Source organism: Hippocampus guttulatus, chromosome 15 (genome assembly GCF_054856545.1).
Source record: "Hippocampus guttulatus isolate MCC_2025c chromosome 15, RoL_Hgut_1.0, whole genome shotgun sequence".
NCBI lineage: Eukaryota > Metazoa > Chordata > Actinopteri > Syngnathiformes > Syngnathidae > Hippocampus > Hippocampus guttulatus.
In genome coordinates, this window is record NC_141275.1 from 8,747,007 (window position 1) to 8,764,980 (window position 17,974).

The window sequence follows — 17,974 nt, forward strand, 5'->3', positions numbered from 1 at the left end:
ATTTAACTGTGCGACCACGCAAGAAGACACTTCAATCCCCCGAGCATAACAAGAAGCTCAACTTGTGTTGGTTTCCAGGCTGACTTTTTACAACTTCCTGGTTGCCTTTCCACCAAATGTGGGTCAATAGTATGCATGACAAATTGCAGGAGCTGATGGTTGACCACCATCTGAATGTTTTTGTTGCCTCGGCTTAATAAGAATTTGCAAAACGTCAGATGTTAAATACCAGAGTTGGAAATAAATCACATACAATATGTGTCAGAAATGTTCCAGGACTGGTGTCACGGACGCTATAAATTTCAGATGGACAATTGTCCGTCAATCTGCAAAGTTGTTTTGAGTAACAGTATTGACTTTATATTTGATTAAATTGTACCTGAAGCATTAACTTTCCCAGCCTTTTTTGCTTTTTCATCATGCACTCCTGGAAGGATTCTTAAGAGATCTTACACAGCTTTGTAGTCATGTCCATCTTGAGTTACATGTCTCTGTGGGTTTTACAGTGACAGGTAAAGTTTGATCTCGTAGTTGTTCTGTCTCTGAGTTGCAAACATTGCATGTTGCTGCCCCCCGCCTTCCCTCCAATTTTATCAAAACAATAACTCTTGAATCTAAATTGAATACTCTACGGAACTCCCTCCATGATACTTCATTCACTTCACTGCCATATTGGTGTGTGGGCACGTTTGCACACGCAATAAATAAAAATCTTTCAAAACAAATGGCATACTATTTTGAAATGGAGATTTTTTCCATTGTGAAATATGCGCCTTGGCTTAATAAAAGTTGGGAAACTCTGCCCCGCAGACCATGTGTCAAACTCATTCCTCGTCATTTTTATGTGGCCAGCAAAAGCTTGCCACAATTTTTCCTTTCTTATTTTAGAAGCGAGCCTGATGAATGATGATAACCAAATGCAAGGGTAACTGTGTAATATGAAGGGCCGATTATTAGGATTCCCACACACAACATATGAGGTAAGCAGCAAAAAATAGAATACCTCGCACTCCTGCCACACATAGCGTGTAAACAAACAAACACTGCGCACCTCAGCTTCTGGCTAGCAGCACTTGCAGCGGCATTGACACACTCAGGGACCTCTTCAAATGCAGTCAAAGCATAAATCAAACACTATTATTAGGGTTTTATCCATCCATCCATTTTCCGAACCGCTTGATCCTCACTAGGGTCGCGGGGGGTGCTGGAGCCTATCCCAGCTGTCTTCGGGCAGTAGGCGGGGGACACCCTGAATCGGTTGCCAGCCAATCGCAGGGCACACAGAGACAAACAACCATCCACGCTCACAATCACACCTAGGGACAATTTTAGAGAGTTCAATCCGCCTGCCACGCATGTTTTTGGAATGTGGGAGGAAACCGGAGTACCCGGAGAAAACCCACGCAGGCCCGGGAAGAACATGCAAACTCCACACAGGGAGGCCGGAGCTGGAATTGAACCCGGTACCTCTGCACTGTGAAGTCGACATGCTAACCACTGGACTACCGGGCCACCCCCCATTAGGGTTTTATGATATATTAATTCAGACTCTTGAAACAGTTACTGCTGCACTTGTCTGCATCCTTTATTCCTTGCAAATAAGGCAAACTATTGATGTATTGATATCGACTAACAAGCATGAACATTTTGGATCCAAAGCAAATTCATATTGAAACAAACATGGAAGTCTGAGAGCCAGGATTCAAGGTAGACGTGCAAACCACTGGGCCACACAAGGTAACCACTGCTATTGTAAAACCTCATTTTAATTTCATGACGATGAAATACACATGTGACAAAACAAATCAATGAACCGCTGCAGAGTGGAACAAAATGCTGGACTTTAGAGTACTTATCAAAGCTTGTGTTCAAATCAGTTACCGGATTTATTCCACCTGTAAATGCCACCTCAGGTGCAATTATTGTTGAGAACTACCAATAAGTCCACCTTGATAAAGAATTTTCAAGTTCTGTCAGGAATCAAGTCAATTCCTCCTTCCTGTATCAGCGATTGCAGTCATAAAAGAGAAATAAATGTAGTCAGACTGACATGTTTTGCCTGTTGAATTTGGCTGCAATAGATTCACTCTGACCAACCAATCAGAAGCCGGTAAAATGCAGTTGTTATTGTGAATTTTCTAATGTGGTTTAAATCACGCCCATTTGTCAGCATGATTGATAATGAAGTCCGCAGGCAGATTAGATTGGCCTGGCAGTACATTGAGATTTAGATTTGATTGTTTTGTTTTTTTAATCCAACCTAATAATCCAATAATCACAGAAACACTTGTAAATGAAGACGATATAGTGTGTGGAATTGCTTTGAATTTATTTTACAAGCATTTGAGTGCCCCCACATAAGGGGAATCCCAGATCATGATTACTTTTCAGTCCATGTTAAAAAAAAAAAAAAACGGTCCAATATTTTACAACCAATACACCTTTTTACTGAGAACAACAGCAAACCCACTTGATGCACATTTGTTTTCGTTGAATAGAATAGTGAGAAATTACCATAGAAATTGAATTGGTTTTCCTTCTGAGTACCATCTCTGAAAAAGCTAAGCCGAGCCAGCCTTCACGCAATAATAAAGAGGAGGCAAAAAAACAATCACATCTCAAGCAGCTGAGGTGGCTAAATAAGCATTCCATTATCAGCGCATTAATCACATCGCGGTAAGTGTCACGCTCCAGTCTCCTTGGAGTTACTTCTCAGACCATGAGAACCGTAAAATCCTAAATCTCACAAGTGCAGCTGTGTTTTAATTATTTTCCAGCAGCTAGGTGTTAACTTGGTCATGAAAGGACAGCGTTATTAAAGGAAGCTGGGCGGTAAAGATAACATCAGCATGGCATTTTTTTCTTTTTCATTTAAAAAAAAAAAAAGGAAAATGCACAAGAAGCCAAACCCCAGAAAGTGTTATAATAATCCAACCACCTGTTGCTAGGATATCACAGTCTAACATCTAAGGGCAGGCTAACATCGCTGGATCAGCAGGGGGCATTCAAAAATAGTCTTGAGTCTTTATCCAAAAAAGAATGTTACCACCATGTCTAAGCGTGAGCACGTCTACGAGAGCTCTACGTAAGAGAGCTCCCTCCCCGCATCTGACATGCAGAACACACCCAGCCAATGACCATCATGCTACTGACAAAGATACATAAATGCAAAGAGTAGTTATGAATATAATAGCCGTCGCTTTTGTAGGTAATAAGTCCCTCGTGTCGGATTCCACAGTTGAAGTGAAAGATGCAAGCGCCGGATGGTCTTTTGAAGCTACAAAATACACTTTGGAGAACAAGTAGTTCCCAAAGTGCAGCAGACATGGTGCTGATTCGCAAGCCGCACACGCGCGCCCAATCCTGCATATATGGCCTCTTACCTTGTGCGCACGTTGAACAGAAGGGCCACTTTGGTCCGCCGTGTCCGCGTTTCCTTTGAAGAACGGAACGGTTCACTCTCTGCTGTTTTGGAGTTTGTTGCCATTATTTAGCACTCATAGCTCATATTTTTGAAACGGCCAAACGACAGTATCTTACATCTTAGAACAACTTGCAAGTCCGTTAAATGATGACTCGCGGAAACACTGTGTAAAATAGAGTTCATTGCGGGAAATGTCAAACCTTGTCTCTGGGCATGTCAAAGGTTATGATTGGGATATTTATTGTGATCGTTATCAGAACATGACTTCCACTTAGTGACTCACAACCCACATGACAAGTTTGTTTCTTTGGGAGAGGGTGTATCTTTGACTCCCGTTCATCACTTTCTCTTCAAATCAGGTTTACCTATAGCTGGTTCCAGTAAGGTAACCAACAAAATAGCTCCACATTGTCTGGCAGGAATCCCTTGTGCGTGTTCTGAGCCGAGCCCGGGCTCCCCTGCCAACTGGATTTATTACCTGGTTGCAAATGATCTCAGCTGATTTCTCAATACGGAGCAGCAGTGTGACCCTGAGCACTTTCCTGGTGTATGAATAACTAAGTGGCATAAATAACTACAATGGCACTCGCCCGAGGGAATTTTTTTTCAACCAGTGAATGTAGGGCAGCGACTAGCGATTATTTTGATCATCGATGAATCTGACGGGGGGGTTTTCGTTGATGAATCGGATTTAAAAATGCATCTTTTTATTTCTAACCATTCAAAAACATGACAGGATTTCAAATTGACAATGCAGGAAATGAACAAACGTAGGCCGCAGTTTGCTTGCATACAGCAGCTATCCATCACTAAACATTCATTATTAAAAAGATTGCAAAACAACAAGATGACAAATTATTCTCCCCATGAACTGAAAACTTAAATTCCAAATAATATCAATTATTTGGACAGCTTTTGGACTTAGTAAAAACAACTCTGCAACGATCAATCCAGCACTGCTTACGATTTGAATAATGTTTTCAGTTCCTCAGAGGTCTGCAAGAGCACCTCCGAAGCAGACATGGGTAATTTTTATTTTTTCAGCGTTTTAAAGGTCATAATTGAACAAGCTCTAAAACAGCAAGTAAGAGCCTATGAGTAATTCGGTTTACAGGAAACTAGCAATTGTAATACACAGTCTTCATCCGGAGTATTTGACACAAATGTTGCATTATCATATCATCTATAATTCAATGGAATGTACATTTTCTAAGCATATCCTGATATACCATTGCTGTGCTGCGCAAGCAAGAAAAACAAGAAAGATGAAAAGCCATCTGTCTTGCTTTATACTTTATGTACAGTATGTGCCGGCATATTGTCAATCGTGCATCTTTCTTTGTGAGATGTGCTCCATGCTTATATACTAATGCATCCCAGTGGATGAGAATAGTGGAGAAAACTTGGAAAGGTGAATGGTATACGGCATATTATACGGGGTCATTGAACACCTGCTTGTTGGAAGATACTTTTTAGAGGCCAATTTCTTCCTAATTTCAATAATGATGATCATTTTGATTGCTATGTCATACTGCATTCTAATTTCCTGAGATGGTGAGTTGACTTTAGGCGAGAAGTGGGACAAACACTGGCGTGGACACAAGCCAGTTGGACACTGACACCAACCTACAACAATTTAGTCTTCATTGCAGATATGCTAACAACCTGTCCACTGTGCTGCCTCAAGATATCCAAAGCTGTTTAATTCACATTGCCCTCCATTACCATTGTTATAACTTTCCTCTATCGTGAGAGAGCTTCATTATAAAATCTGGCACATGGACATCCATCATATTGCATCGCCTTCCTCTTTTAAATGTCAGCTGCTCACTCCAAAAACAATTTGTGTCATAATGATATATTTGCAATTACGGCTTGTTAGTCACCTACTTCCCATGCGTTTTACTACACCCAGGTAAACACTAGTCATGTGGAACTCATCGGCACGAGAAATGACCAACTCAAGATATAAGTATCGTATCAAACTGTCAAATCTGCTGTGAAGATAAAGTGAAGGCACCATAAAGAAAAAGATAGTAAGGAAATACATTTTTGTCGACAACCTAATTCTGGGATGTCCAAATTTTGGGCCGGGAGCCATTTTTCAGCAGCCAATAATATCAAATATGGGCCACAAAACACCGCTACTACTTTGACCACCGCTCCGACCAATCATTGGTTATATACAATATATATATATTCAATCTGTTTGTCTAGTGGCCTCTAATTACATCTGTCAATCATTTATTGATGTAATTATTGTGTCATGTGCAACCACAATGAGCAGGAATTTCCTCCACGGAGGTGGGCGGAAAAATCAAACCACGTATTGTGATATGCAGTAGACAGTGTTGTCTTTGAACAAATAATCAGCTGCTTCAACTAAAGAGAGAATGTTCAATGACATTCATTGAAAGTCACAATTTCAAACCATGAGAGCTTGTATGTCAAATTCAAGATCTGGCCTTCACCTTCATTTTGTGTGGCTGCTAAAGCTTGCACGTTTTCAATAGCATGTTTTCGGTGTGCTATTGTCCCAAGTTTTAAACACAGTGTTACGCAGGATGGGCACTTTACATCCATTTCATACACACTCAAGGCAACTTCAATCAGACAAAACCTGGTTTTTATGCGGTTGCTGGCTTCCCCCAAATTATACGTGTGCTAGATTTAATGTCTGTGCTTGTTTGTCTTCCACTAACACGTCAAAGTCAAAATCTTCATTTAAATACAGCAGTCGCCATCATTTTGACACCCGTTTTGTCAATACCACACGCAATTTGTGAGAGTGAGTGACTGCACAATTTAGCCTTCAGTTCATTTTATCTTCTTGGTTAGACTATCATTCAAAATCTTTGAACTCCTCAAGGCGGCTCTTTTATTTGTTTTTGCTTTGTTGTTGTTTTTAGATTTCCATATTAATATTTGCCTCGTCCCTATGGGGCTGGCCCACAAATAACAAAAATCTGCTATTATTGTAATTATTATAACATACTATAATATTAATGATTGACACCCCAAAAACATCTCTTATTCTTCACATTTTGGCTGGGGAAAAAAACTCTGACTGCCAAATACGGTTTTAATGACGGTTTTTAAAACGCACCTACAAAGTAAATAAAGCCAGAGTCATCCAGCTGTATAGATGCTCTTGAGGCAAAACAATATTGCGCCAACAGCCAACAAGTGTGAGACATCTCAGATTCATTCAGATCTCTCACATTTTCCTGCATTATTCACCATCCGCCTACACGGGGATTAGTTCTGCTCTTTTATGTAGGTCATGCTATTGCTGTGAGATAATAAGATGACATTTCCTGCTCTGAGGAAGAACTGACTACACAATATAAGCCGTTATGTTCTTTACATCCTGTGTCTTCCTTTCCGAGGGCCGGGGCTTTGTGTGAAGAGAGAGGAAAAAGTGAATGGTTTCGATCCTCGCCGAGACACGGGGCCACGCAGATACTCAGAGTCGCCGGTATCGATGATGTCATCGTGACCCTCTGCTGGAGCTCTGACTGTCGTTAATTAGAGTCAGGAACTGCTGTTCCCTCTGTGTTGCCCTGGCAACCGTGCGTGGTGTCGACTTCCTCCAACCGAAGCAACCACATCCAACAAGACAGTGGGCTCCACATGCGCCACCCAAATACATTTATACATTCCTTTCATTAATCTCTCAATTCTTGATCATCGTTTTCGAGGGACAAAGAAGATGTCAGCAACTGCTTTATTTTGAGTCAACACACAAATAAGTCTGCTGTCATGGAGGATGACAGAAATAGGAGAATGTGTACTGAAGAGAGGCTGAAATTCCAAGGATTTGGATTTTAGATTTAACATGAGGTTCAAACTATTAATCGAATTTCTAAATTATGGATTAATTTAATTTCTGTTTTTGTGGAAATTGTGAATTAACATATCGCCACTGGGTGGCCTGGTGGTCGACTGTTTAGCACGTCGGCTTCACAGAGCAGAGGTGCAGGGTTCGATTCTGGCTCGGGCCTTCCTGTGTGGAGTTTGCATGTTCTCGCCATGCCTGTGTGGGTTTTCTCTGGGTACTCCGATTTCCTCCCACATTCCAAAAAAAAAACATGCATGGCAGGTTAACAGAACACTCTAAACTAGGTGCGAGTGCCCTGCGATTGTTTGGCAACCGGTTCAAGGTGTACCCCACCTACTGCCCGAAGACACCTGGGATAGGCTCCAGCACACCCTTGTGAGGATAAGCGGATTAGGAAATGGATGGATGGATGGATATATTGCCACTAATGTCTAAAAATTAGTAGCAAGCGATGGCTCGTATCTCATAAATAGAAGCTCTCATAAATCAAGGTACCACTTTATAGAAAGACCAAGCATGAGATAAATACAACACCAATTTAATTTTCCCCAGTAAACAAATCTCATCAGCATCTTGCTGACTTCATTGCTCAAACTAAAGGCAATCATCATAAAACTTCGCACACAACACCAACAATCAATCAGCATCTTCCTTAGTCTGCAATCCCCCTAAAAGGACACATTGCAGTACCATTAGGACTCTCGCTTCATCACCAACAATATAATACAAAAATATCATGAGTTTCACTGGAAAAGGGCACCGGTCAGTGTGGGGCGTATTTATCATAACTTCCCCTATCTATCTGTGGTATCTGTCGCAACAAAAACAGCAGCTTCACACTCATCCTCCCGTAGGTAGCAGCTGAACCCTTGCGCTTTCAAGCTGATGTCTACTGGCTGGGACGGTCAGTGTGTTGCTTAAAACATCTTCACCTGCTGTGCTCCACACAGGCCCTACACCCTTGATTTTCATAACCTCTCCATGTGACCTGGCTGAAGATGCAAGGTAATTAATTAGCATAATGGATTTTGTGTGTATTGGGGGTCATCACTCGGATTGACTACTTTAAAGTGAAGCATCTGGCATGCATTTTGTGTTCAAGAAGGTATGCGGATTGTGCATGCTGCAAGATATCTAGCATCGTTTTTACACCATTTTCAGAGGGGGGGGGGGGGGGGAACTCTAGGATCACTCACTTTTGCGGATAACATTATGGAAGCACCCTGTACATTTCCATTCCTAAAACTAATACATGCATCAGATTAGATCTACTCATTAGTTTGCAGCTAAACAGGAGTGATGACACCTTGAAGAGCTGTTGCACCAAGTGGACTAACATGAATCATGAGTTTCACACGAGAGATGTCAATTAAAACAAAGGAGAGGATTATCAAACTTGTTCAAGAACCTAGGTCATTACGCAATCTTGCACAAGATATTGCTTGTTCACACTCCGCTATGTCAAAAATCTGGACCTAGCACAAACAAAATGGGAAGGTTGTTAATTAACCGCATGTCTCCCGTGTGGTTAATTTGCGGTGGTGACTATATCAGGGTTGCTCCCACATACAGTTGGGCTAATTACAGTGACCACTTTTTCCCTGTCTGTCTATGAGGTGGCCAACTGCTCTTTTCTACATGCGGAGGCCAAGTCATGGTTGTGGTTTAAAGACAAAAAAAAGCATTTTAACGCTTGGAGGCAGCCGCAGTTCATACACTATATACCACGGGTGTCAAAGTCAAGGCCCGGGGGCCTGATCCGGCCCCTCATGCCATTTTATGTGGCCCGCAGGAGCAAATCATGTATGTCAATTATCATGATTCTTGCTGAAATCCGTACCGAAATGTCAAATTGTCTTGGCTAATAAATAACGTTGAGATTTTGCACCGGCCCTCCGATGGAAGCCATAACGCCAAAGTGGCCCGCGACAAAAAATGAGTTTGACACCCCTGCTATGGACTATACTGTGTGAATGTGGTGAATGGAATGGAATGGAACCTTTGTTCTCATAAATAGAAGGGATTTATGTCAGTGACATATAGTGACTAGGCAGAGCAATTAGATGGTCTTCCACTAGATGGCAGACTGTACAATTAATCTGCGTGACCACCTGTTGCCATTCATAAAACAGAATAAAGAGCATTATTATTTCAGTACATTTGCATTTTGTATTTATGATTTTCTTGTATTTCTTTCTTTTGATGGTGTGCCATGAGATTCTTCCCCCCACCCCATTTCTTAGCTGACTAACAGTTGGGGAAACCCTGATGTAGAGTATTTTCCCAGTTGTCCAAGGGCACCACACCCTGGCCTGATCACCAGTCAACCACAGGGCTGATGAGTACACAGACAAGTATTCACAAGTCACACCTAAATTTGAACCCCAACGATATTTAGGGAGAAGAAATTAGCCTTAGTTTTGGACACTAAGCTGTCATAACGTATTATGTCGATAATAGATTTCAGTAGTTTAGCCGTTTTGGGGACAATGATTACTACAGTGGACAGCTTATCAGGTTAGAGGGTGCATGAAAGGGTTGATTTTTAAATATGAATTCCGCTTTCCGTTCATTTCGCTTCACTCGTGACTCAATGTTACACGTAATGGAGAACACAAAATAAATTCTAGGATATTTTATCCAAACCTAACACTTCCCAGACACAGCATGAATTCATAAGTAGCCGCCTCGTTCCGATGAGGAAACCAGACGTCTCAAGCAAATATTCTTTCATCAGATATATCTATCTGGAAATTTCCTCTAAAGTATATGCTTTCAACAATTCTCAATGAATCATCACATAATTCCAGGCCTGTTATTGTGTGCTGCTGGTCAGGAAAAGACACGCAGTGTGCGAGCAAATATGTGGGTCATGATTCTAGGGCACGGGTGGAAAGGGCAACGCTACTTCATTATTTGCGGCAACATCTCAAGCTCTGATTTTGGTTTCACTTACTGGCGACACAAAGATGATGACATGTTTCAAACAAGACATACAACCGCCGCGCTAATAATCATGACATGGCTTTTTTTTTTAAACACAAATTTACTGGCTAGTAATTGTGAAACCACAACGAGCCTCTCTCTCACTTCATACACCGACTGTCGAGTGAACTCAAACAGCCTTTTGTAAGCAGGCCATGGAAAAAATGACTTTATGTCTCTTGCTCTTGCATTTTCCTTGTTATGAAACACTGTCTTCCCTATTTCTAAGGAGCCCAAGTTCTTTTTATTCAACACATCTCTCTCCCATGACAGGGAAGGAAAGGAAAAAAGTATTCTCCTTAAGGTACCTGGCGGACAAAATAGGGCTCTGTCTGTAGTGAACAGCATTTGCACATGAATTCTGTTTCGTTTGCAAAATACAAAAGCTTGACAACTGCAACTCCCCCCACACCCCCTCAAAAAAATGTCTTGCATGTTTATGTAATTAACGTTCTCCAGCCGCAGACGTCATTTATTCTCAAGTGAGGGGCCTGCTCTCGAAGACAAATGAATGTGCATATAATCAGAATATGCCTGACCAAGGAAGTAGGTTAATAACATCTACATTTTTAATGGTGACAAAAAAAAAAAATGTGCAGATCGTTAGCACTCTGTGAAGAAGGGAAATAATCATCCTGGCTATTTTCCACAGTCTTAGTGTGGACAGATGCATTCAAGTATGGGGACGGTACAATTACTGTATGTATTATTTTGATTCTTGAAGGCCACAACGTGTGGCCAGAGTGGAGTGCACACAACAACCTTGCTTTGCCGTAGTCATAATTCAAGAGTGTACAATGTCCTTGAGCAAGCCTCTTAAATCACTTGTAGATTTGATACACAACTGGTCCTTTCATCCTGTCGGGTCACAGAGAGGAAAACCGGTTTCCCAAACACTTTCAGCGATGGCTATGGATTTAGAGAGCAATTTATAGAAATTCTGATTGAAACTCTGCGACCAGAGACTAGAGCAGTGATTCCCGAGTGAACTGTGAGATATCATCAGGAGCGCTGCGGGAAAATTGACCAATTTCTGTTCGTTTGTCTGAAAGTCATCTTTGATTAAATAAATATATTTCCTTCTTTCTGTATCTATGCCAGCGTCGTATGATAACAGGCAAATGAAATGCTCCTCCATTAGATGGCAGAAGGTACAATAAACCTTTGTATCCACAAGAGGTGTCACAAAAGACTTGAATCGGAAAATCAGTTTTTAATTCAAAATTGCGAGTGCGACGAATCTAACCACTTTAAAATGTATCGTCCTGGAATTGTATTGCACCCCGTGTATCGAGGTAGGTATCGAATCGTCTTTTCTTGAAGACATGCACACCCCTAGTATCCACCTGTTGCCATTCAGACATATTCCTGTGAGTATATCTGCTTTTCAACTACGGTAACGAGGCTCAGATTTCACGCAGAGAAAATCACTTCATGAGTAAACTGAGATAGATCATCATTATTTCAGGATTAGTGCTTGGTGTGAACCATAGGCAGCATATTCAGCAAAAGCAATGTCTACGGCTATCGAGGATGTCTATTGATCAATCCTGGAACGAAAAAGATTTGCATTACAGAGTCTGGTTTTATATTAAAAAAGAAAAAAAAACAGTCGGTTACGTACTAGGAAGAGTACAGCACACACTCTGATTGACAACTGCCTGACGTGAATCAGAAGAAATGGTACAAAAATCCTTGCATAGGCAGGTTATGAATCATACAGACGGCAAAGATCATTTGTGATTCACCAAATAACAACTCTTGTTGTCATAACTAATCCATAGGCCTGCCGCACCCACAAGGCTGTTCAATGTTTGACAACAATTTTTTTTTTAATCAAAGATGAAATGAAAATGTTTTTTGAAGTTAAGTTAAATACAAATGATCTGTAGTTAGGGCAATGATTCTTTCGCATACCTCTAGATGGAGCCCACATCCCACTTGCGGTACTCGAGCCACACTTGAGAATTTCTAGATCAGGCCACCTATTATTAACATGCTTCCATAGGTGCTGCTGTTTGGATTAACAACAGTAAAATTCGTTTTGTAACTGAATCACTCCTCTGTAAAAAAACATGTATATATTGGTAAGAATAAAAAGATGGAACAAAGTGACAGTCATTTCAGTATGAGACTTAAGTCTGCTTATTTGTGGTCTCCTGCAGTGTTTTTCGTTTAAGTCCACGACGTGCTGTCATGGCACATGCAGCCAACACCTTAAGCTAAAGATATGAGTCATAAATAGGTCACACACAGGCAAGTGGCTAATGCAGATTGTAAAACATTTGCAATACAAAGTTTAGTGCTCCACCCATTTCTCTATTGTGACCTGTAGTTGTGAATGAAAGGTAAGATTGGTGTGAATCACTGACAAATGGGAGAGACAAATGATAGGATTAATCACCGCTGCTCCTTAAAGAACACATAAGTAACAGACTTGTTGCCCTGATTCCACATCCAGATTATTATCTCAAAGTAAATCAACTGGGTTCATGCCACAAAAAAAAAAAGAAGAGTAATCGCCTTTTTCATGCATCAGTGAATGAGGGCCTGGAGCTACTGGGGACAATGACTGTGTGCTTTGGAGCAAGACATCGGCGACAGAAGCAAGGGCGATGACGTCTGTAGTGGATGTTATATAACCAGAGATGAACATTTGGTCTGTCATAGTTACAAGGTCAAAGAGGATGACACAAATACCAGTCATAGTCCGGAAAGTCATGTGCAGCATAGTTCCACTGCGTGAATAAAGCTGACTTGAACTATAAGAGACAACGGTCTGCTAAGATCTGGAGCAAAACGTACATACGTCTATGGATGATGGCAAAAGTGACTGTGACTCATTCGCTGGCATTTGTCTGATATCCACACATAGAACCCAGAATTATCAGCTGCTCACCAACCAGCCCGCACAGCGAGCGTTACCAAACAACCAATCGTGCACACAAGATAGTGTATACTTTGACAGTATCTTGTTTAAAAAGACACTAGTGTGCTGTTCAATCAGTTTCCAAGTTTGGACTCCTGAAAAAGAACTTCATTCATGAATTACAAATTATCCCCAAACCAGCACCAGGCAGGTTATATTTCACCACAAACTGATGAAAGCAGTGCAAACCAATCAGTCAGCATATATGAGACTGAATAGATTGGTTGCATTTTTCAGTTTTAGTTTTAATGTTGTTCCAAATCTCGCTGACACACTTATTATAAGTGTGATATTTTTGATCCATTTAAAAGCCATTTGCAATTGTAGCGTGTCAGAACGTTATTATGAAAGTAAAGGAATATGAGATACGATGCAATCTATTAAACTGAAGTTGGCTGGCAACGAGTCAATGGTGGACTCAACGTGGGATGGCCAGCTCATTCACAACTCTAATGACAAGTGTTACAGAAAATGGCTGGCTGGATATAATATGATAAAATATTAAGACATGTTTGTAACCTGCAATTTTCACATCCTCTCTTACTAAGCCAGTGATGGAGAATGTATCACATGTTACTTTAGGGGCTTTCAGCCAATGACATTTGCACTGTGTAAAAGAGAAGAAATATATTATCAAGAGAGTTGGCGTACTGCATTACAGTGACATCCATTGCGTCTATAGAATCTTTTTATCAGGGACAATATATGACTAAGTTGCAAATACATTGTTTGTAAAGATGGCTCTGTATTGAATTAAAGGGTAGCATCATCTGATAAAAGTCAATGATGTGGTTTTATTTGCCTCCGCGTGAATGGTTGTTTGTAGAAATGTGCCATGTAATTGACTCGCAACCAGTCCATGGTGTAGTCTGCCTTTAGCCCAAAGTCAGCCAGGATAGGCTCTCGCTCGCATTGACCCTGAACAAGATAAGCGGCGGCCTAACAATGGCTGGATGGATCATTTGATAAGCGATTCCCATTACTTGGTTCAACCTTTGATCTTCAATAGACATCACCGAGTCTTCTCATTCGCTGAGATACATTACTGAATCAGTTCCCCCGAGTTTGCATTGTAGGGCCCCCAAATACATTCATCAACTTGCCTACTGACAATTTCATCGTGATTCCAGCTCATCTCAAAGCACGGTCGTGCCCACATTAGTTTCCGTGTTGGGGATGGCGATGTCTTTCACGTCATGCCAGTTACTGTAGGCCTTTGTTACTGGGTTTTCGTTACGTGAAGGGTTCATATACTTTACTTCAATTCAAGCACTCCATTTTTTTTTCTGCCGCTTTCAACATTGGTCAGTATGTAGTCATCTTCTGTTCAATGCCCAGAATACGATGAATGTGAACTATGTTGATGAAATGATTTTATGTAAGCAAAGGTCACTAGTGAAAACATGTGGTATGTGTTTGCTGGTTTCCTCAGTAAAGCATTTTTTAAACTTCTATCAGCATGTTGAACAAAAACAAATACCAACAGATAAATCGGATAGATAAAAAAGTCACAGGATTTTATATAAACTGTACAAAGGTTACCGAAATTCCATCTGTCAATTTTCTATGTATATTAGAGGCTAATCCAGCTGACTTTGGGTGGGGTACACTCTGCATTGGTCACCACCAGCCTCTTGCAGGGAACATGGAGACAAAAAAAGCATTCACGTTGACACTTCTGGACAATTTTGACTCTTCAAATTTTAAGTCTTCAGGCAGCACACAACGAGGTGCTAGACACTTGTCCTCCCAGCTGCCCATGTTCTAAAATCTTAATAAATATGAATTCGTGCCTGGCACTCATGACAGATTCAAGGTCGTTTATTAGCCGGTGATATATTTTAAGACTTCATTATAGCACTAAAGAAATAAATATATGAAATGATACGCTTTTATATGGAATATTTTGTATCTATCCCCTCTTTACCTGAAACGATTTATGTCTGTTACCCTATTTCCGAAAATGTGTGTGTGGGGGGGGATACAAAATGCACACAGCCTGTACATTAACACAGTGCATGGGAATCAATAACATGCGCACATCCTAACGAGATCTCACCCTGAGAGTTCAGATACACTTCTACTGATGTATACATAACATTATGTACACTCGCACAAATCTAAACTCATATCAAAACGGTGTCATTTTTGTGCATGTGGTCATAATGTCGGTGGCCGGTCAATATACAGTAGGAGGAAGTCATTAGTGATGTTTAAGGTGAGCACATCCCCGGCGGGGGTTGCCTCCTGTGCCATTATGAGTCAGGCAGATTGGTGTCTGTTCCATGTGTGTTCGCGATGAATCAACATGGCTTCAACATTCAACATTCATCCTTCTGTGGAGCGCCCAGGCTCTGTTTCCTTAAAGAGACAGCGGGCCCGAATCAGACCTTTTGCTCCTACGCAGGCCTCAGCCATTTGTGCATGCCCAGTCACACTAAGCAGCTCGAGCAATATTCAGACTAGCCTTCAGTTTAAGCTTGCAGGACATGGCCCAGTAACCTACTTTCCACCCACAACATGCTCTGTAACATCAGATAGGAGGCTCTGTGCCATCAGTTTACTAACCCTCACCGCAGCACTCTTTTTTTTTTCTTTTCTACCAAGAGATTCTGAAATTCGGACATGGGGTGAATTTAATGAAGTCAACACAATTAACTAACATTTCTTGCTTTCCTGACGCGCACAAAAGTGGGACTATTAAAAAAAAATGTTATGCGGTTCTGGTTGGGGGAAAAAAACTGTCAAGTTCAACTTTCGGTACTTAGCTTTATTATGATATGTTAATGTGTATTTTACTAGGTTGGCTGCTTTCTCCATCCCATTAGTCACTTCACAATATAAATCTCATTTAAGACCGAGTAGTAGTGCATAATCATGCGAACTAGCAGTCCTGATTTATGCAATGGGAACCCATTGCATAAATCGGGACAAGCAAACAGGACAACCTATAGGGCAGTGTTTCCCAGCGTTTATTCACCCCAATCATATATTGGAAAAATCTCACTGCGCACCGCCAAACAAAAATGTTACACAAAGTGTATTCTGCATAAGGAAATACATACATTATTTATTCTTGTGATGCAAATAACTAATGGGATTGAACAATATTTTAAAAATACTGTAATCCAATTGTGATGTTTTTCCTCAATATTGCGATTTAATCTGTGATTTTTTCCCCCCCAAGGTCCTCTTCCAGGACCTGATTTGCAGTAAATAAATGATCACTTTCAGACAAATTTGGTGAAATTACATAATTTCCCGCAGCAGAGTGGTTAGTATTAACTACGCTTCATTGGCTGGTTAAGTCACTATTCAACATTTGCGTGAGGTAGAAGAACATGTCTTTTCTGAGCAAGTTTAGTTTTAATGCCGGCAAACATACTGCGGTTATCTAGTACAACTTCAATGTGGTGACAAGTGCAAATAAGCAGCAGAAGGAGATCGCAGCATCTGAGAATCATGAAGCTGGCCCCAACTGTTTAGCAGCATGATGTAAAAGGAGCATATGGCCCACTTGAGTCAGCCGTGGAGCGACCCAGTTCGGCCTGCTCAGCTGTCTGCACACATCCTCTTCATTGCTCTTCGCGGTTGCCAACTGACATATCGAGCTGGCAAAACCGCTCAAAAAGATGATCTATGTCAGCGATGTATCATGACGGGAAGAACAATTAAATGCTCTTCCACTAGGTGGCAGAAGTTAGAATTTACCTGTGTATCCACCCGTTGATAACAGAGTAATAGCTTTATATCCACCTTAACAGCCTCAGGTGTTTACACTCATTTAATTTTTACAAGCCAATCATTCCTTCAGTACACACACACTCACACACACAATTTATTTATTTATTACATTTTTGCTGACTGTCAGCAAAGAGACTCTGTTATGTATGTTGTGTCGCTCAAGACGTATCTACTTTTATTATAAGGGTGTTCAAGTGTCGACATTAGGGGCATATTAAAATGTATGAAAAAATACGGTGCAATAACCAACATGAAAATGATTTTTAATTTTTTTTGCAGTATTTGGGGGTTAATGTTATTCATCTTTATATCAGTTCTTTCCCATGAGAGTTTAATTTGTCCGTGTGGTTTAAATCACACACCCTTCCCTCTACATTCAAATTTCTACAAATTGGGATTTAGTCATTCCATTGTATTTTACTTATTTGTATTATTATTCCCTTTTAATTTGTCATTCTTTAGAACAAGACATTTTTTTACTTCCTGGTCAATCTATGAGTCCACAGCAGCTGATTCCGAGAAAATATGTCAAGTGCGTTACACTTTTAAACACTATCACAATACCATTAGAATGAGATGCAGCCATTCGGTGCGGAAACATTTTGCACAAAAAAAAATACGCAAAATCCGAGTTATGTAGGTAAAAATTAGACAAGCATGAACTAAATAAGTAGTATAACTAAGAAAAGTGAAGTGAACAGTCTCAAGCCTAAGTCTTACCTGACAGCGGGAAATGCAGGTCAGACGGAAACACACGCAGAAGCTGTTTAGGCGACGACACAAAACAGATGCTCTACATTCCAAAAAGAAAAAAAAAGAGGGTGGAAAAAGAAGAAGTTGTCCAGAGCCGGAGCTGCCACTGACGTCTCGTGAGCGCTCTTCTCCTGATTTCGATCTCTTAGGATCCGACCCGTTAAAACCGGTCCACGCAGCTGCCGGCATGGAACGTCTACATATGACTCAAAAGGCGTGCTCGCGAAGGCAACGCTCGTATGAAGAAGACAGGGATGAACATTTGCTTTACTGCAGCCAGTATGCGGACACAGACGGG

General features: G+C 40.9%; 1 protein-coding gene across 6 annotated transcripts in view; it reads right to left on the reverse strand.

Moving 5' to 3' along the window:
* Positions 1 to 17,947, reverse strand: part of npas2 (neuronal PAS domain protein 2) — a 39,102-nt gene extending 21,155 nt beyond the window's left edge. For 5 of the 6 annotated variants that reach the window (XM_086131539.1, XM_086131538.1, XM_086131533.1 and 2 more), the window contains exon 1: positions 17,644 to 17,947. The gene's annotated coding sequence lies outside the window, so the exon portion shown is untranslated. Of the gene's footprint in view, positions 1 to 3,383; positions 3,426 to 17,643 lie in introns of those variants that run through there. The other variant, XM_086131537.1, reaches the window with a different exon arrangement.
* Positions 17,948 to 17,974: the final 27 nt, after the last annotated feature.